Source organism: Polypterus senegalus, chromosome 5, assembly GCF_016835505.1.
Source record: "Polypterus senegalus isolate Bchr_013 chromosome 5, ASM1683550v1, whole genome shotgun sequence".
Lineage (NCBI taxonomy): Eukaryota > Metazoa > Chordata > Cladistia > Polypteriformes > Polypteridae > Polypterus > Polypterus senegalus.
In genome coordinates, this window is record NC_053158.1 from 19,841,244 (window position 1) to 19,863,346 (window position 22,103).

The window sequence follows — 22,103 nt, forward strand, 5'->3', positions numbered from 1 at the left end:
TATTTTCGACTTACTTTACATTGTTCAGGTACCCATTTCCTTTATCGTTCCAACCATACCCTTATTAACATGTCTATCGAGGTGAACACTATCGATCAAAGAACTGTCACTTACCGAGTGGTTTCCATTCCCAGAGATGGCACCTGCCTTTTCCATTCTCTTTGTTACATATTTCACGGCCATTTAAGGCTCACTCTTGATATCCGGAGGAACATTGTGTCTTATGTATTGAATGACTGGGACAGGTTCAAGGTGTGGACAGATGACGGTACAGGAGATAATTATACTACACAGGAGCACTAGAAGAGTGAAATGCTTAAGCCCTTCACCTATGCATCTGCATGTGAGTTGATGGCTGCCGCTGAATTGTTGCTTTCAAGTGTACTGAAATAGCCAAATATTTTACATCTTTGGACAACTGCCAATGCCTCTTAAACATCTTAGAATCACAGGTGACGATTTCAGTAGTGGACACTTTGATGTTTATGAATGTTTAAACTCTCAAAAGCTGTATGTGAAGTTATCGATGAAACCAGTTGTATGCTTACAACGCTTGACAGATGCCGAATGTCACTTCAACACAAGTCCTGCAATTGCTGTCGTAATTGAAACAAACCATGAAACTCAAACCGATTATGACAGCAGCAATCCAAGCTGTGAGATTTGAAACAAGATTACTGTTCACATGGCCAACTGTACGTTGCATGCTTAAGAGTAAGCTCAGCGCACAGCTTGGTCATATTACAACCGGAGGGCCGAACTCACAATGTGGTATACAAAGAGATCTTTAACAAATAATAACTGGCATATTTTCACTCAATTTAAAAAGGTTTAATTTTCTTAATAAAAAATCTAAGGCAGTACTTCGCCGCTGCGAAGCGTGGGTATTTTGCTTATTAATTATATATAATAAGCCAATTTGTGCCCATCTGACATTTACACTCTGTTGGGCATATTCGGCGTTAATATTTGTGATATGCCATTGACTGGTACGTAGCTTGTAATAAAATACATTACACTTTTAGCATTGTTGTATACTAATAATACTTTTTTTATATAGATATAAAGATATGTATCACACACAAATTTCTTAATCATAATTGTTTTCATTTTGTCACCAGTCCCATCAAGAACATATATATAACTATTACATTTGTTAAAATTCTGCAAAATAATGCATTTGAATTGTTAATTTCTTGAACCTATGTTGTGCATTGCAAGATCATAGGCAGTCGAGTCATAGCTAGCTTCACTGGGTATATGACAGATGCCAGGGCAGTTCTTCACACTCACATACATGTCTGTAGTTGTACTCATCAGCATTTTTTTTATTTTGTAAATAACTGCAAAATTGGTTTGGTTAGGAAGTGGTGCATGGAGAGTGGGGAGTTGGATCTGGGGCAGGAGGACTTTTGTCAGTCGATGATCAGCCTTCTCCTGTGTGATAAGAGCCCACCATGTTGGGTCAGTTGTCTATCCTACTCCTGCCACCAAATGTAATGAACACCAAAACAGCACAGAAACAACTCTCTATGAACATTATGAGTCCTTGAGCAAATATGCACATTTATTGTTTTACACGACACATGTAAATTGTTTTACACTAGAACGCCTAAGCAGACTTCTTCAGTGGGCCAACAGGAGCACTTTCAGAACAAATAATATGCACCCAGGCACCGGGAGAAGTCATGTCTTGCAGGTTGTACCTTAGCTGTAAGATGTTACATCCTGTGCAGCACACACTGCATGTAGCTAGAACTGCCGAACCAGTTTGTGGTCTTGTCTGTTATTCTTGTTATTTCTTTCTTTATAAATAAATATTTTTCATTTATAAAGAATCTTTATTGCCTTTTTGATCACAAACCAGAGGTGTCTTCATTTCCCCCCTCCTGTGAGACATGTTGGAATTCTTATTTTTTTAAACTTTAATCCAGTTTTCTCATTTTTGGAGACTAGACAGGCTGAAGCCTACAAGTGGTGGTTTGGGGTAAGCTGAAAAGGTTGAGTTCCTTCTGCATTGGTCAGTGAAAGTCCTAGCCTGTCTTTAAAGTTTCTTTTGGAGACCTCAACCCATTTTTGCTATGTTAGAGACTCCTAAGTATAACAATATGGATAAGAACTACTTTACATACTTAGGATAGACAATGAAAAAGTGGAATACTTAATAAAAACAAGTTAACAATAGTGGACTCCAAATATCTTATAAAGAAGATTTCCCTTACACCACTAGACAAATGTTCTCTGGCCAACAGTTAGAGCTGGAAATGACATAGTGGCCCCTGAAAAATGATTAAGAAATCCTCCAGCACTAAAATACCTTTATAAGACTGATAGAGTGTCTGAACTAAAGGAAAAATGCAACAAAGCTGAGTGTAAATGGAGAAAAACTAAATTAACAGTCCACTGTGAAATATTGAAGGCACATATAGCTGAATATAACAAAGCTGTGCTGAAAATCCAAGAGCTTTATTTTCAACCATTGATCTCTTCTAAACCCAGGTTAATCAACGGAATGCGTTTCCATCATTTTTAAACAAAGAAAAAAAATATATTAGATAAAATATAAAACATCATTTTAAAATGAATCCAGGTGAAAACCAGCATGTTCATTTTAGTGAATTGAATGTCTTCACTCAAACTGGTTTACCTGAACTAGAATAATTTATCAACTAACGCTCTCCAGTCTCTGATGTGCTTATTGCTTGTGTGCTTGATATTGTTAACTCATGGGGGTCTTCACAGATTTTCTAATGACTGAAGTAGTTAAACTCCTGCTCACAAAAAATAATGTTGACTCCAAACATTCTACTCCTGATAAGTTTCAGTCAGGCTTTAGAACAAATCATAGTACAGAAACTGCACTGTAATGAAGTACTGTTAAAGAAGTAAATGACCCGACCCTTAATGCAGACAGAAGTCACATCTGTTCTTGTTCTACTAGACCTAAGTGAAGCATTTGAGATCCTCTTAGATCTGAGTGCCGCATTTGACACCATTGATCATAATATTCTTAGAAATCGCCTTAGTCAATGGGTGGGCCTCTCTGGCAGTGTCTTAAATTGGTTTGAATCCTACCTGACAGGGAGAAAATTCTTTGTTAGTTGTGGTAATTACAACTCAAAGACCCATGATATCCGATATGGTGTTCCACAAGGCTCTGTCCTGGGTCTGCTGTTATTCTCAATCTACATGCTTCCGTTAGGTCAGATTAACTCAGGGCACGACGTCAGCTACCACAGCTATGTTGATGACACACAACTGTACTTAACAATAGCACCCGATGACCCCGATTCTCTTGATTCACTAACACAATGTCTGACTTGTTTCTCAGAATGGATGAATAGTAACTTTCTCAAGTTAAATAAAGAGAAAACTGAAATCTTAGTGACTGGCAATAATGGATACAATGAGGCTATTAGAAATAAACTGGATACATTAGGATTAAAAGTCAAGATGGAGGTAAAAAGCTTAGGGGTAATTGTTGACTGTAATCTGAATTTTAAATCGCATATTAATCAGATCACTAGGACAGCATTTTTTCAATTAAGAAACATAGCAAAAGTTAGACCTCTTATATCACTGAAAGATGCTGAGAAATTAGTTCACGCGTTTGTTTTCAGTCGACTAGATTACTGTAACGCACTCCTCACAGGACTAACCAAAAAAGACATAAATCGTTTGCAACTAGTGCAGAATGCAGCTGCTAGAATCCTAACTAGGAAAAGAAAATCCGAGTACATTTCTCCAGTGTTGATGTCACTACACTGGTTACCTGTATCATTCAGGATTAACTTTAAAATTCTGCTTATGGTTTATAATGCCTTAAATAATCTGCCCCATCTTATATTTCGGAATGTCTGACACCTTATATTCCAAATCGTAACCTTAGATCCTCAAATGTGTGTCTCCTTACAATTCCAAAAGCTAAACTTAAAAGAAGTGGTGAGGCGGCCTTCTGCTGCTATGCACCTAAAATCTGAAATAGCCTGCCAATAGGAATTCGCCAGGCTGATACAGTAGAGCACTTTAAAACACTGCTGAAAACACATTACTTTAACATGGCCTTTTTATAACTTCACTTTAACTTAATCCTGATACTCTGTATGTTCAATTCATCATAACTATTCATGGTGGCACTAAAATCTGTACTGACCCCTACTCTCTCTTCTGTTTCTTTTTCTGGTTTATTTGTGGTGGCGGCCTGCGCCACCACTACCTACTCAAAGCATCATGATGCTCCAACAGTGATGGATGGATTAAAAGCCAGAAGTCCACATGGCCATCATCATCAAGTCCTTCTGTGAGAACCCTAAATCCAAAGAGGACTGTTTCATTTATGTTAGGTAGAATGCCCAAAGGGGACTGGGCGGTCTAATGGTCTGGAACCCCTACAGATTTTATTTTTTTCTCCAGCCGTCTGGAGTTTTTTTTGTTTTTTCTGTCCACTCTGGCCATTGGACCTTACTCTTATTCTATGTTAATTAATGTTGAGTTATTTTCTTTTCTTACTGTGTCTTTTATTTTTCTATTCTTCATTATGTAAAGCACTTTGAGCTACCTTTTGTATGAAAATGTGCTATATAAATAAATGTTGTTGTTGTTGATACTATAGACTACAGTATTTTTCACCAACTCACCTTAGTCAATGGATGGGCCTTCCTGCCAATGTCTTAAATTGGTTTCAATTTTATTTCTGAGGTAGAAAATTCTTTGTTTCTGTTGTGACTGTAGTTCTGAGTTCCATGATATTGTATATGGTGTACCACAAACATCTACTGTATTATGGGCTCTCTGTTATTTTCAGTCTATACACTATAAATTTATTATCGATTATATCGAAACACAAGGTGAGTTACAACAATACTGCAATTGACATGTGGCTTTACTTATACTGTATGTACACCACTTGATGATGCCTGATACTCTGGCCTCTCTGATTTAATGTTTTACTTGTTTTTCTGAATGGATGATATGGAAGAGAAAAAATTAATATATTAGCATAAATAGCCATAAAAGTAACTAACAGCTTCTGAAACATTACATTTAGTATAAAATAGAATGTCACGCAAATAAGATATGTCAAGCAAATAGTTAAACAAAAAGTCAATCATATTGTATTATTTCTTAAGCTTGAAGAAGAATTGCTAGTGTGAGAAAGGAAAGGCAGGATAGGAAAAGGATGACGCACAGAAACTGCCGAAGACAGGAGGAGGGGTGTGTGCACCTGTGTTCAACAAATTAGGTAGCTAAGGAATGATATCAGTAAAAAATGGCCTTGGTAGGCATCTAAGAAGCCAGCTGGAATAGTGAGCAAAAACAGCAAAAGGCATTGCTACAAATGAGGTCAAAATGATGTAATGCATGAAAAGCAAAATTAGTATATTCAGACGCTAGCATAAATAAATATAGAATATATTAGAAATTAACTTTAGCACAGAAATCAAGGTAAGTCAAGTGTGCTGAACAAATGATTAAATAAAGGCATATGCCATACTTCTTTTTAACTAAAGCTTAGCTTTGGGCTTCAAATAAACCAGCTTAAAAGACCAAGAAAGAGGAAGTGATGAGAGGAAGCCCATAAATGGAAGAGAGGGAATGTTCCTACCGCCTTTGTCAGTAAAAAATAAGTAAAAACAGAAACTGAAGATGGACAGTAGACAGTAAAGATACTGGAGGCCAGCTGCAGGAGGAGTCATGAGATAATAATGGTTCCCATGAGGTATTGGCCGGACAGGTGCAGAAGAGAGTCAGAGAAAAACAGCAAATGAGCTAATTTGAGGAAGGTCGGAGTGATAAGAAATTACTATATAAGTTCTGAGTTCTGAACTGTTCAGGGCTCAATCTGATTCGGCCGAATTGGGTTGAGTCTGTGTTGTTGTTTTATTGCAATAAAGCTTTATCTGGAGTCCTAATAGGCTTCATTTTCATGTAAAAAGCCTCTTGGTGACAATTTTTCGCCACGACAATGAGTAGTAATTTTATCAACCTAAATAAGGAAAAAATGGAAATCTTGGTGGTTGGCAAAAATGAAAATAGTGAATGTCTAAGAAATAAACTTGATCCCTTAGCATTAAACGTCAACACAGAAGTCAAAGATTTATGTATAATAATGTACACTGATCTAAGCTTTAAAACACTGCAAGATGCTGAGAAGTTAATTCAGGCTTTTGTGTTTAGTCAGCTAGATTACTGTAATGCACTCCTAATAAGACTACCTAAGAAAGACATCAATCGGTTGCAGAGAGTTAACCCTTAAACTGCTGGAACCGGCTATAGTCAATTCCCAATGCAATTTGCCAGCACGCCAGAGCCAAGTATATTTGGCAAAGTACATTTGTTGGACGCAGCAACCGGCTAAAGTCGGTTCACAGAGCAATTTGGAATCACGCCGGAGCAGAGTATATTTGTTGATATACATTCGGTGACGTACATTCAATGAACTCTGCAACCGGCTAAAGTTGTTTCCCAGTGCAATTTGTCATCACGTAGGGGCCAAGTATATTCAGCGACACACATTCATTGAATGACGCAACCAGCTATATTCGATTCGCAGTGCAATTTGCCAGCATGCCGGAGCTGGTTAGTCAGCCAACTCATGACCAATACAGCCCCCTAGAGAATCAGCATCACTGTCCCTGGGATTCAGCCGCTGCACTAGACTAGCCTATTTTTGTTATTTATTCATTATTATTCTAAGATAATTTATTTTTCTTTTCTGCAACAATTTCTTTGTAAAGCAGTTTAAGGTACATTTTGCATTTGAAAATGTGCTATAGAAATCATTGTTGTGTGGTGTTGTTGTCATAGTCCAAGACTGAAGAAGACACACTTTTAGTCACTGGTCCCCAAAAACAATTTTGTTTTATCATAAACAATTTCCTAGAATGCATCTAAAATAATTGCTTTATATATTCACTGCAGTAGAACAATGTGTGTCATAAAACAATATACTATATTTAAAAATACTGTAGATAACAGGATATAATAATTGTAGCTATATAGTTATGTTATGTATAATTTTTTTTAAGAAGTATATTTTTATACTATGCTAAATTTGTTTTTGCTTTGAATCCATTGCCCATGAAAATGCACTTCCTGAGACAAAATGGGGTGAGAAAGCAAATGTTTGTTTTAATCTTTCAAACCAACAATTCTGAATATTTTGTATATTCTTATGTCATTATCAGTTTTGTATAGGCAGCAGTGTTATTTTCAGTATGGTCCCAAGAGCACACCCATTTGTCACTTCTCATAATAGAGTTTTATCAAGAGATGAACAAAAGAAATTGCTTAGTCGATTCATGAATATTAATAAAATGTAATAAATGAATTAATTTTCTTCTCACAGACATAACATGTAATGCTTTGGGAACTCTTTAATCACAAAAAGGTTACGGGGGTTAAGATTATGGAGGATGAAAATGCTCCAAGATTGTCTTTGGAGTTTCTTTTACTGTATTGACAGCATGGGCTCTAATGCAGCAGCAGCAGGTAACAACAACAACAACATTTATTTATATAGCACATTTTCATACAAACAGTAGCTCAAAGTGCTTTACATATTAAAGAATAGAAAAATGAAAGACATAATTATAAAAAATAAATCAACATTAACATCGAATAAGAGTAAGGTTCAATGTCCAGGGGGGACAGAAAAAACAAAAAAACTCCAGACGGCTGGAGAAAAAATAAATAATAAGGTAGGAGAGTTTATTGATAGATTTTGCCTCATCGATAAAGGTGGTAATTTTTACATATGATTTCATATGGTCAGTGCTCTAAATGAATAAAAGACTTTCTAAAGGAAGCTGTTTCATATAATACTGTACACTTAAAAGTATTGGATGTGCAGGTAATGTTTACACTTCAAGTGAATTTTTCAGTTCATTGAATTACTGTGACTTACATTGGGATTCTCTCCCAGTACAGAATTTTTAGTTAATGTATAATAATCTTTTAAATCTATTATAAGTTGTAAGGGATGGCCAGCAGTTTATCCTGGATATGGCAGCTCCCCTGGAGTATAGTGGTGCCCTGGATTCCTGCAGGGCATCCTGGGACTTGAAGTTCAGTTGCACAGACCCGTTGGGTGCCATGGATGCCGCGAGGGGGAGCCATTGAAGGACCGGGGGAGTCATACTTTCCCTATAGCCAGAAGCACTAATAGATCACATGTACAGGAGCCTCAAAGTACTTCGAGGCTAACTAAAGAACTTGAGTTCTCCATCTGACCCTGGCAAGTCATGTGGGAGGAAGAACAGAAGCACTTCTGGGTCGGGCACTATATAAAGGACTGATGAAGACCCAGCAAGAGAGCCTAAGTCGGGAGGAGGTGGAGGAGAAGAATATTGATTTATTGTGGTGATAATTGTGACTGGTGTGCTTTGGAGGAACTGTGTTTTGAAGAAGAAATAATAAAACACTTCTTGGTGCTTTTAACCTGTGTCCAGAGCATCTGTCTGTTGGGTAAAAAAGGGGCAATAGTGCCATCTAACATCCACTTATTTACATAGTATATGCATGAAGCCATAACAGAATGAATTATTAAACACAAGGTAAAGGTTTGAGCATGACTCAAGAAAAAACTAAATGTAACTTAAAGCGGAAAGCACCTAAGGTCTCAGCCTCACCTTAGAGAAGCTACCAGTGTAATTTTCCAAGGTTCCAGCAGGGATGGCTAATGATTCCTACTAGAGTTGGGGCATTTGGGGTGCAGTGGATGAACTGGGGCAGTTTATTCCCCAACACAAGATGTGGCAGTGCTTCTCTGAATGGCTCCCAATTTGAACACCTGCAGGGTATCATGGAACCTATAGACTTGAAGGGCAACCCGGTCGGCATCCCTGAGTGTTCCTACCTTGGGGAGCTTCCTCCTGACTTGACACCGGAAGTACTCTTATAAAAAAGGAATCACCTCACATCCATTTAGGGAGTTAGAGCCGGGTGGAAGAAGGACAAAGCTCACTTGGAGGAGTGGAGGAATAAATGAGAGAGTGAGAAGAGAGAGAAAAGAATTATTGTGTTTATACAACATGAGAGAAGCTATTTATAAGATGCAGTTGTTAAAAAACCTTGTGTTTTAACCTGGGGCTTGTGTCCAAGGAGTTACAGTGAGATGCAAAAGTTTGGGCAACCTTGTTAATAGTCAATATTTTCCTGTATAAATTGTTGGCTGTTACGATAAAAAAATGTCAGTTAAATATATCATATAGAAGACACACACAGTGATATTTGAGAAGTAAAATGAAGTTTATTGGATTTATAGAAAGTGTGCAATAATTGTTCAAACAAAATCAGGCAAATCTGTGGTTTGGTTTGCTGCAATTTCCCCCAATGGTCACACTTTTTCTTTTAGCTCTGGTTTACAATGTGGATGAAAGAGGTGCCATTTCAGTTTGATAAATAAAAACTGATAATTTTACTACTGTAGTTTATTTTTATTTTAGAATTACTATGGGGTTTCGCTCGCCAACCCCTCAACCCCCCCCCACACCAAACGCTATATGCCATTGTGAAGAGGGGGGCTGAACGTACCCCAAGGAGATGTGTTTGCTCCTCCAAAACCCCTCTTAAACGGTGATAAAATGGGAAACAAATTCCTTTTAATTTTACCTCCTCTTTGCTTGATCAGCTGCTGGCTTGCTGCTGCTCCTGTGTGGCATGACCTGCATTTTGTGCCACGCATCAAACATTTTAAAATCACTGCTTCGTTTGTCTTCTCCCCCAGACATCCTCAAACACTATTCGATCTCTTTTCGCTTTTCCGTTATTTTACCAGTAACATTTTACGTTTGCTTGTACTAATGTGATCTTTATTGTCATTTTCTGGAGACTTTTGAATTTTCCTACTTTCATTATCTCTAACCTGCTTTGCATGTGTATCACGGGACTTGCTTCCAAAGGTTGTAAGTATGATGTGACTTGCCATGTCTCTCTGTCTCTCTTCAAAAGATCTCCCTTCAAAAGATCATGTCTTGTCCCAAGTTTTTTTTTTTTTTTGTAATAGAGAGATTTAAATAAGATGTTTTTCTCTATTATAAAAAAAAAATCCTGTGGAATGAAATACTAGTAGATGATACGTGATCTTCATGTTAAGATCACGAAAAACAAAAGAACCACGAGACGAAAGAGAATGGGCAAAAAAACAAAAAAAACAGTAGTGTAAAGGGAAGCAGCACACACATATACAGGTGTCTCAGTGCACATCATTCAATGCACAAAACGTAGATTTACACAATAATGGAACATGCACTATGAGAATCTGTGGACCCGCAAAAGTTAAAGCAACAACAAGTTTAATTTCAAAGAAAACACAATTCGGTCAGGTGTATATTTATGATGGCGGAGAAGCGATCACAACGCGAGCAGCAGAGACACAAAGTAGGAAAAAGGACAGCAGCTGTAAAGGCTTTAATAAGATCAAAGGGCAGCGCAACAGCAGTCTAAACCCTTACCCACGCGAGCAGTGTTATACGTCATGCAAGAAAGAATTTAACCACGCCCGGGGCCGTAAATAAAGGAGAAGTATTGTTTTTACAACGTCACGCAAGACCAGATAGTGAGCCATCATTTAAAACAACTCCACAGACATCTACCCTAGCAGTTGTTGGATTGCATCTGTCAGACAAGCATCATGTGCTCCCAACTCTTAAAACAACGACAAGAGACAAGCAAACGTACAGCTCGCCAGCAGCAGGAAGACAGCAGATGATACGACTGCATATCCTTAGCGTGTGTTCAGCTGCCTCTCCCCTTCACAATGCGAGCAGCGTTATATGTCTGGCAAGGAAGAGATGTAACCACGCACGGGGCCGAAAATAAAGGAGAAGTATTGTTTTTACAAAAGTTTTTAAAGTAAAAGTGAAAATAATTCATATGTAACAATTCCCAAGAAAATAACAATCTCTTTAAATTGTATATTGCCTGCCTAAGGTAAAGTCATCCCTGATGGAGTATCACAGGAATCGTGGGAAAGAGGGGTCCTTTCATCGGATTAGCGCTATTTCAGATGTGGAATGGCAAAATGGGGGAGACAGCATGATGAATGAGGTCTCCAGGACTTAAAACAAATCCAAATCATATTATGTGATATCATCTAATGTGAAATTCTACTCCGTACTTCTAGAATTTTTATTTGTATACTGTATTGAGGATTTATTCTGTCCTATATATTGTACTGTATTGTATTGACCCCCTTCTTTTTGACACCCACTGCACGCCCAACCTACCTGGAAAGGGGACTCTCTTTGAACTGCCTTTTCCAAGGTTTCTTTGATTTTTTTTCCTACAAGGGTTTTTTTTGGGAGTTTTTTCTGTTCTCCTTAGAGGGTCAAGGCTGGGGGGCTGTCAGGCGGCAGGGCCTGTTAAAGCCCATTGCGGCACTTCTTGTGTGATTTTGGGCTATACAAAAATAAATTGTATATCTGGTAAACCAAACACGGGGGTGGGCGGACGAAGCAAGCAGGGGGCAGAGCCCCCTAGTTTTTTAAAAGAATAAACTGTATGTCTATAGTTCATAAGAGAAAGCTGTTGTGTGCTCTGTAACAGGAAAAGCAGGTATGAGCAACTCCCAAGGGGGGTATATGACAATGACTCTTAGGAATGTGTTTTTCAAGAAGAAAAATGATTCTGGGACACAGGCAAATAAGATTGAAGAATGATGGGAGATATGCAAATGCAAAAGCAAATATTAAATATGCATTATTTCTTTTAAAATGTGTATGTTTAAGCTCAGATAAACTAACCAGCGTGTATATACTTGTAACATGATGTGAAATAGGGGCATGGGACTGTGTAAGCCAACATGTTTCTCATAGTTAACTAAAAGTAACTTAACTGACATGTAACCAGACCATGGGAATTTAACACTTGTCCAGTTTCGGCTAATGCAAAATCTTACTCAAGCAGACCGCACATCACTGTGTAAATAAAGAGGATTTGGGAGCTTTCATTGACACTTCTGTCTGACATGCCATCTACAGAACCGTCCCTATTCTTGCTCGCATCATGTCTGGCTTAAGACTCAAAGACTGTAATAATTAAAAAGTTGATTGTCCACCTGACACAAAGCTTGATGTGTTATTCTGATCTAAATCACTCAGGCTGTCTATTACTTGATATGCCTGGTTTCTTTGTGAATAAACATACAGTAAGTTGAAAATGAAAAAAAATATTGAGGTATGATCTCACTGATACTGCCTCATTTACTGACATTGGCAGTTCTACCCCAAGTTACAATTACTTATATAGTAAGCTCTGCTTGTACAGGTTAAACCCTTTCAGAGTTAGCAGTTCAGGAGTTGAAGGATATAAACTTCTGGACTTTGATGAGGTATTTCACAGGTTTAATGTGAATTTGAAAAGTTAAGTATTGCAGGGTGTACATGTAAAACAAGGCTAATTATTTAGGTATTTCCAGGAGTAACCTGTCTGATGATGCTGCTGCTCTTTAAGTCTGGCCAAAATGTAGGGTCAAAGAACCAATCATTTCAGTATTCCTACTAACTTGCAACAAATACTTCAGTTTCCCCACTTTGTCCTCAGCCACTTACACAGCATTGTCGCCATTTGGTGGATGTACTAACTAAGTGGGTGCTACTTTGGGGACTGATTTTGCTACTCAGAGGCTTGTGCTAATGCTACATGAAGAACCACAAGCCAGAGACCGTACATTCTTTGTGTGTTTTCTAATTGTCTTCGCATTTCTCAATAACCGATTTACACTTTTGCATTGTCTTTACCAACCGCTGTACACTCGCAGGCATACAGTAACTACAAAGTCCGGTGGTCTGTTATTTAGTCTTACAAGGACACAAGTCACACATTGATGTATTAACCAACAGTAGTCATCTAGTTTTGACGGAGCACACTTAAAATGACTAACTAAAAAGTGATTGTACACTATTGCTTTCCAACAGATCACTGTATTATAGTTTAAAATGTACCAAACTAATTTTCCTCACATGCAATGTCAAAGTTATTTTTGCCCGTTTTATTGCAACTATTTTCCTTTCAGCTTGCCTTGATGAGTCCTCTCACTTATACTAATTATGATGATGTCTTCGTGTTTGTGATGTGTCATCCCCATCCACGTTAAAGGGTGTTTTAGTATTCCTGTTGCCTGAGGATCAATGATATCGGAGATGACCAGACACCTAGGGGTGCATGACATTTCACCAGACTGCTTGGCATTACAGTCATAAATGACATTTCCCTCATTCCCACCTTTCAAACTGATTTTATCTTCAGATATAACAAAATTTTATTTTGTGGCTGTATTATTAAACTCACTTCTTCTTTTGACATACACTGCTTGCAGTCTCAATAGTTCTATTAGACTTCACTTAGGACTTAGAACTTTCTTTGTCTCTAGGGGGAACTTTAGAATTTTTACAAACGTTAATTAATATTATTAAATTATGACACAGAATAAACTCCTCTCAAATACACACCAGAATGGCTAAAATGGAAAAAAAAACTTTGGACTTAGCTAAAGATAAAAGGAGCAGTCATAGCCATCAGGTGACACATAAAAGCATATTGTTGAAGGTATAGAGGAGCCCCCCAGTCTCATTTCTTGACACACTTTCACTTTAATAATTCAGTGTCTGAAAGTCTTAGTGTATCAGACAGAGGCTGTTGAGCATTGTTCATAACATGACACTCATTATTGTCTTCAATCTCTCCTTTATATTATATTTTCTCACTGTTCAAAACTCTTTACATGGAGAGTGGGGAGCCACTTCAATCAACACCACCATCCACCTGGATGATGTGACGGCAGCAATTGTTATGAAAGTGCACTCAACACACATTAGCTACTAGGTGAAGTAGGTGTTAGAGAGATAGCCAGTTCAGGACCTGGAATGAATAGAGGACCAGAATGGCCACAACATGCTGAGCAATTTACTCCAGCAGTTCCAGGGGGCGTCCCATAACTGACCATTCCCCTTTAGTTAATTTGTTGATTTGGTGGGCCTCTCTTGAAGTGGTTATCGGCCCAAAACACTACAGTGTTGAAAATCTCACTGGCCAAGTCAGAGCCGTAGAATATGTCAAGAATGTCGTTACCAACATCAAATGAACATGGTCTTCTCAGAAAGAAGAGTCCACTCTGCCCTTTCTTCTATAGTTCCTGTATGTTACTAGACCAGTCCAGTCTGTCAGTAAAGTGGACCTCTAAGTACTTGTAGCAGTGCACTACCTCCACATCCACTCCCTGAATAGTTACTTACTGGTAGACTTAGAGGCTCAAGTCAATAAACCATGGTTTTGCTGATGTCTACTTGCAAACAATTCTCTCTTCACCAAGAAACAGCATTCTCCACCTGACTCCTATTATCTATCTCATTCCCCTTATCATACACCTCACATGGTCTCGTGTTATATTTATAGTATGATGTGTATAGACTGAGGAGAAAAGGAGATAAGACTGTTCATTGTGGTGCTTCAGTGTTGGTCACATCCACATCACAGAAACATTGATTGAGTCTCACAAAAAGCATTCTGCTTGATTATCCAGGACACCATAAACTGCATTTTCCGGAGATTACCCCTTAACAGAGATTCCTGGATGATATTGAAGGCACAGAAGAAATCAAAAAAACATAATCCTCACAGTGTTGCCAGCTTTGCACAGGTGAGAATAAGCCTTGTAGAACAGACAGATAATTACATCCTCCAATCCAATGTTTCTACGATAGGCAGTGGGTCCAGGTGGTCTACTACAAGAAGGATCATATAGACCAACACCAGCCTTTTGAAGCTCTTCCTAATGTGGGACTTAGCAGCCGCTTGTCTGATGATATATGCTGTTACACATCTGATTCAAACTGAATTAAGACCATCTTTACTTAAGACAGTTCCACAGCGTACAGGTAAGCAGCACAAGCTGTTATGCAGAATGAAGATCACAAACAATCCCAAGCATTCAAACTGACCACAGCCATAAAAACAGAGCAAATATAAAAAATGCAGCAGTGATAGATATCAGGAGGAAGACTGAAGAATGACGGACCGATTTCAAAATGAGGCAAACAAATCATGCACAGTATATAACATTGATGCAGGGCACATAACAGTAAAAAAGAATCTAAATAAACTATAGAACTCTCAAGGCCGGTGATTAATAGAAACACTTGGAAACTGCATATGTACTGCTTCTCATTTGATTTATTTAATTTAAAGATGCTTGACTACTTCTAACTGAATTTTGGTTCCCTAAAATACATATCACTGTCCCTTGTCACCAACTTAGCAAGCACTTGACATATCTTTCCTGAATGTCATATTTCTGCTGTAGTCAATACTTCTTTCTGTCACCCTGATGTCTGGAAGAATGTTAAAAAGATAATCCAAAATGTTCATATCCAATTGTGAAAATGATTAACTTAGCATTCTGATCTTGTCTTATAATTATACAGTATAATTTAATGAATAACTGAATATTTTTATAAGCTACCTGTTTGGAGTGTGTTATGAAATGATTATTATTGCAGTGATTTTAATGTATTTGTATTGCTATTTCCTAGCAGATTCTGTGCAGATTTTGCAGTAATGGCAATAAGAAAAACTGAAAAAAATGAAAACACTTACCTGCAACGGGCTTAATTTCATTAGCTTCCTATTTGATACTAAAATATTTTCCACATTTAATTTAGATGTGGCCAAATTTGTTGGTACACTTAGCATCTTATTGAAAAAGCCTCCTTGAAAAGTGATGAAATGAAAAGCAGTTGTCCATGTAGACCTGCATGCCTTTGATATGTCATCGAGTAAAGCAAAGCAAGTGTGACAAGAAATCAAGTACAGTAGTCCCCCGTGAAGTCGCTGTTCAGAGTTTGCAGCCTCAGTCATTCGCGGATTTTTCCTTACAACCTAACTAATAATTGTTAGCGGAAACTGCAAATATCCTCCGCAATTTTTATGACTTTTTTTGTGGCAATACTGTACTGTAGAGAGAACAGGAAGCAGCTGTAGAGAAAACCAGGACTTGGGATGGTGAAAGTAGCCAATAGAATTTGAAACTGCAACTCCCAGCAGTGGCTCTGATTGGTCTTCTGCTGAGGGTGCTGGGGCTGTTGAGGTCAAAGGATGTCAGTGCAACTTTTAAAAAGGGGGCCGGTGACCAAAAGCAAAAAAAAAAAGTTTTTGTAATTTGTGTTTCAAGTTCCTGTCTGTCTGCCTTCTGTTGGGTTACCTGTACTTATTCATTTTGTCCTGGATCATTTCGTGCGTCTGGATTGTCTACCTGTGTACATGAGGACTGTAAGTGGATTCATGGCCATCCTGCAAAGAAAGGAGCGTTCCTAAACACGTCCACCCGTCTTCACCGTTTCAGGAACTACTGGTAGGACTATCTGTACATTCCCATTCAACGTGCGGATCTCTGGACTATCTATTTTCTTCATTACATTTCATCCGTTGCCGTTTTTCTTGAACTTTTTCATGATTTACTGTGTGTGTCTTGTTTGTGCTATGTTGTATCTAATGTGTAATTGCCGTAAGGAGAACAGGGGTGGTATTGTTGTTTTCTTATTTCATTTGTTTTCATTACATTCTTTATTTGCTGTTTGATTACTGGTTTGCTTTGTTTTTGTCTCTGTTTGTGAGTGCGTGCGTTGGGTCAAGGCTGGAATCTCCACCATAAGAAATAAACAAATCACCGTCTTCTCAATTGCGGCTTCTCGCACGACACTATGCATACTGAAAAGCCTGAACCGTACCGGTCCTTTTTGGCCGATTGCTTTGTTTTCCTCTCCTCCTCCAGACAGGAGTTGTGCTCCCCTATGATGTTTGTCTATTGTTTAATTGTTAACTAACTGCATGCTGAGCACCTTTTACTTCTAAAAAAGATATGTGTTTGTTTAAAGTGCTTGTATGCAAGACTAGCCTACCAGCCTTAGTGCTTTATCTATGTGTGTTTGCTTGCAGCCAGTTTAAACACAGTTGGCTCAGTGATTTACATCCACGGCTTCAGTTGCACTTTGTACTTATTGTTTCAGTAGTTTTTAAAATAGTTTTTACAGTTCATTAGCAGTGTGTAAAATAATCAGTGTTGGAGTAATTGTGATTCTTTTTGCATGAAAAAAAATGCTTTTACTTTAAAATTTCACTTTTTCTTTGTTAATTATGACGTTTACTTAAAGTGCAGCAAAAATGTATTTGGCATCCAGGGATGCATTAACCCTCAAGTATGTGGCAGTTTAACGGTTAAAGCCCCATGATGCCACCAAAACGAGTTGCACCGTCTAAGGCTTCTGGCAATGAAAACGCGCTTGCATGAATTACAGTACATATGGCGGTAACATCGGTATTTTACATTCTAACACTGCAGGAGCCATACCAGTACAGTATACAGGTTTACCTTTACACTCTTTATTTCTAGGTAATGTATTAAGCCGAGTCTGAAATTAAGTTAAAGTGTTTTGGGGGCATATTTAGGGTATAAACTATGAAAATAGGCATTTTTTTAACCACATCCAAAATTCGCACTCTTTCACAATACTAGGAACGTAACCCCCATGAATTTTGGGGGTGTACTGTATTTCTTATTCTACAGAGATCTTCTAAAGTGACCTCGACACATTTGTTATTACCCCTAGAAAACAGCATAAATCATTGGATTCCAGTGATTTATCAAACTAGCTGTTTTCTTTAATTCATAACACGTCTCCTGTCGTCCAATCAGTCATTCGGCCTCATTAAATGGAGAAAAGTCGTCACTGTGCTGTTTGGTATCATCATGTGTCTCACATTGAACATGGACCAGAGGAAGAAGAGCAGAGAGTTGTCTAAGGATGTGGTGATATTCTTAGGTTTGCTTTATATATATGTTACGGCCAAAACCTGAAATCGGCCAAAGCAAAAAGTGTCCGGCCAAATCGGGAAATGGCCAATGTCGCTGTAAATTGACCGGCCAATGTCCGATCTTTTCCTTGATTTTGGGATTTGGCCAGCCAGTTTGCGAAATGGCATGGGGCGAGCGGCCAAAGCCGGAAGAAAAAAGGCATGAGCAGCGATTTGGTGCGCACTTAGTAGTGCAATTGCATCGAGTGTAGCCTTGGTGGCTCTTGTTCAGAAAGTGGACACCACTTGGTTGTTTCACAATAATTAAGATTAGATATATAAGTAGGTTTCACATTTCTGTTATCATTTTATCCCTAAAATAGTGACTTAACATCAAAGACCTATTTTATTGACGTTAAAGTTAGTGTTTGGGCGAGGGGAAGGCCGTCTCAAGTGGCGTCCGCTTTCTGAACAAGACCCATCTTGAGCAGTTGTGCAAAATGGAAAACTAACTTCTGAATCTGCATCTGAAATTTTTAAGCATCTTCGCACCTTGAGCAGACATTCTTACATCAGAGCATCAAATTTTGGCCAGGGAGTTCTCCCCTACTTTGCGAAATGGCTAACCAAAGTAGCATATACACTGGTCATTGCTAGTAATTGGGACTTTGGCCACACCTCTCGGCCAAAATGTGAAACGGCCGGCCAATTCGGGAACTGGCCGAACTTCGGATTTTGGCCATAACACATATATATATATTTATATATTTAGATCTTCCTAGTTTAATTATTACACAGTATTGAAAGAGATTATAAACAGTGTTGAGAGGCATTACCTTTAATATAACCTTTTTCAGTTAAACACTACTGATCTCTTACATCAGCGTCTGCACACCACACACCTACTGTAGACATTACTAATCATACTGTAATCATACTTTGATGACTGATTACTACACTAAAGAAGTTCTGAGTGACCCTGACAGCACCTCCCCTCACACACACACACTCCCACCCTCTATCAGACTTGAACTCCTCAAGATGACATTATATAAAGTATACTCATCCTAATCATAGTATTGTTTCGTCTTGGTAGAGTAATATATTACTCTACTTTCCCCTTTTGTATTATTAATATACAGCCTTTGTCAGAATGCCTCAAATCTTACTGACTTACTACTGTTTATAAAGTATTGTACCATATAACTTCTCCCCACCTTCCCTTCTACATTTATAACCTCAGGCAATTAGGTGTAGCAAAAGACAAGTAGGAGTTAAGTTACATTTTAAATAATGTATTATTGATAATATTCAGAATAATAACAATATGCAAAGTACATTTGAATATTGGCGACCATACAACCTGATAAACGGTGATGTGTAGTTTTAGGCGCCACACAGACTTGTTAGTTACTTAAAATGTCTAAAGTTAAGTATTCATTTTTGGTCAGCTTTCTTCAGAAAAGGCCGCATGCCTGTCTCAATATGGCTGCTGAGTTGTGCTCTTCATTGTGTTGTCCTTTTCAGTTCATGAAGTGTTAGATGCTCCTTCATAATGATGGTGTAAGAGAGAGAGAGGGGGGTAAAGCAAGCAAATTTATAGATTCTCTGTCCAACCCCTATAGCCAATAGGGCATCATAGTACTTAAAGGCTTCTGATACAAGCCAATTCCAAACAGCCATACTTCAGACCAATGGGGCACAGAATACCTTCACACCTGCCCCCAAAACCATTTGTTAAGGTGAAGTTTGCCAAGTAGGCAATCTGGCTTTCCTTTGGGGGTTGACTGCAGAGAATCACTTGGCAAATTTGTTTGAGGCACTTCCCCCAACCCTGTTGTAAAATTCACTATCCTGACTTAGTCTTAGGGGTGAACATGAATGCTTCCCACTAATGAAATACTAATTACAATGCTTTGCCTAAGTTACAAATAAAAAAATACAAAATATTTATCAATTTGTATGCAAAATTTCACACCACAAAAAATGGTGGAGAAACCACAGCATGGTAACATCATTCCTTCAAGAATATTTAGATTGCTCTTTGATATGGACTTTTTGACAGACTTCGATGATTCTGTCAGATCAGGGCTTTTGTACACATAAGATCAAACTACAGATTACAGTAATAGATTCTGCTTTTTTAGAAAACTCCACAATTTTCAATGATTTCAAAATGAAAAATTGCAGTAAGCCAGCATGCAAAAGTTAGATAGTAAAGTGTGCATTCTGTTACTCAAACAAAGTGTAAAAATGGATGGATGGATGGTCATTTTTCATTTTTTTCTATACATTCACATAATGCAGTTACATCATGTTACAAACCTTGTGGTTTGTGTGTGTTAATGTGTGACTCTTAAGACTAATGTTTCAGTCCTGACTCTGAGAAGGTCACTTATTCTGGCAATGCCATGATAGTTTTTACGCATTTGTAGTCACTTTGTATGAAAGTGTCCTCTTAATACATAAGGCACATTTTTGCACACTATCAACATTATAGAGGAAATAACCAGGTCACATGTAGCATTTTTACAATGAACAAATGTGCAAAAATGAAATATGGTGGATGTTAATCAAGAAATTATGTTCTTCATACTGGAGAAGGATATGTTAATGTGCTGTTTGAATGATGAGGTTGTTACATTATCTCTAAGGATTTGTCATTATCACATACCCAGTGATAGCCAGCATGGCAGTGCTGTGGCACTGTGCATTATAGAGATAGTCTGCTCAAAAGTAGGTCTTTATGCTATGAACTCAATGATTATTCTTGGGATATTTCAACAAATTTCCAATACACATTTTGTAATATGTATGTTTATATAATATATATACTCAGCAAAAAAAGAAACGTCCTCTGACTTTCAACTGTTTTTACTTTCAGTAAACTTAATGTGTAAATATTTGTATGAACACTAAAAGAGTCAACACTATAAGACATAAACTAAAAATGTTTCACAATGTGTCCCTGAATGAAGGGAGGCTCAAAATCAAAAGTACCAGTCAGTATCTGGTGTGGCCACCAGCTGCTTGAAGTACTGCAGTGCATCTCCTCCTCATGGACTGGACCAGATTTGTCAGTTCTTGCTATGAGATGTTACCCTACTCTTCCACCAAGGCACCTGCAAGTTTCTGGACATTTCTGGGGGGAATGGCCCTAGCCATCGATCCAAATCGATCCCGCTCCAGGGTACAGGCCTCGGTGTAACGCTCATTCCTTCGACGATAAACACGAATCCATCCATCACCCCTGGTGAGACAAAACCGTGACTCATCAGTGAAGAGCACTTTTTGCCACTCCTGTCTGGTCCAGCGAAGGTGGGTTTGTGCCCATAGGCGGCGTTGTTGCTGGTGATGTCTGGTAAGGACCTGCCTTACAACAGGCCTACAAGTCCTCAGTCCAGCCTCTCCCAGCCTATTGTGGACAGTCTGAGCACTGATGGAGGGATTGTGTGTTCCTGGTGTGACTCGGGCAGTTGTTGTGGCCATCCTGTACCTGTCACGCAGGTGTGATATTCGGATGTACCGATCCTGTGCAGGTGTTGTTACATGTGGTCTTCCACTGCGAGGATGATCAGCTGTCCTTCCTGTCTCCCTGTAGCGCTGTCTTAAGCGTCTCACAGTGCGGACATGGCAATTTATTGCCCTAGCCACATCAGCAGTCCTCATGCCTCCCTGCAGCATGCCTAATGCACGTTCACGCAGATGAGCAGGGACCCTGGGCATCTTTCTTTGGGTGTTTTTCACAGTCGGTAGACAAGTCTCTTTAGTGTCCTGCATTTTTAGAACTGTGACCTTAAATTCCTACTTTCTGTAAGCTGTTAAGGTCTTAACGACCATTCCACAGGTGCATGTTAATTAATTGATTATGGTTAATTGAACACGCATGGAAAACATTGTTTAAACCCTTTACAATGAAGATCTGTAAAGTTATTTGGATTTTTAAAACATTATTGTTGAAATACACAGTCCTGAAAAGGGGACGTTTCTCTGATATAATTCAGAATGAATTGTTCCATCAATGACGGCAAGCCGTCCTGGCCAAGATGCAGCAAAACAGGCCCAAACCATGATACTACCACCACCATGTTTCACAGATGGGATAAGGTTCTTATGCTGGAATGCAGTGTTTTCCTTTCTCCAAACATAACGCTTTTCATTCATCTATTTTGGTCTCATCCGTCCACAAAACATTCTTCCAATAGCCTTCTGGTTTGTCCACGTGATCTTTAGCAAACTGCAGATGAGCAGCAATGTTTTTTTTGGAGAGCAGTGGCTTTCTCCTTGTAACCCTGCCATGCACACCATTGTTGTTT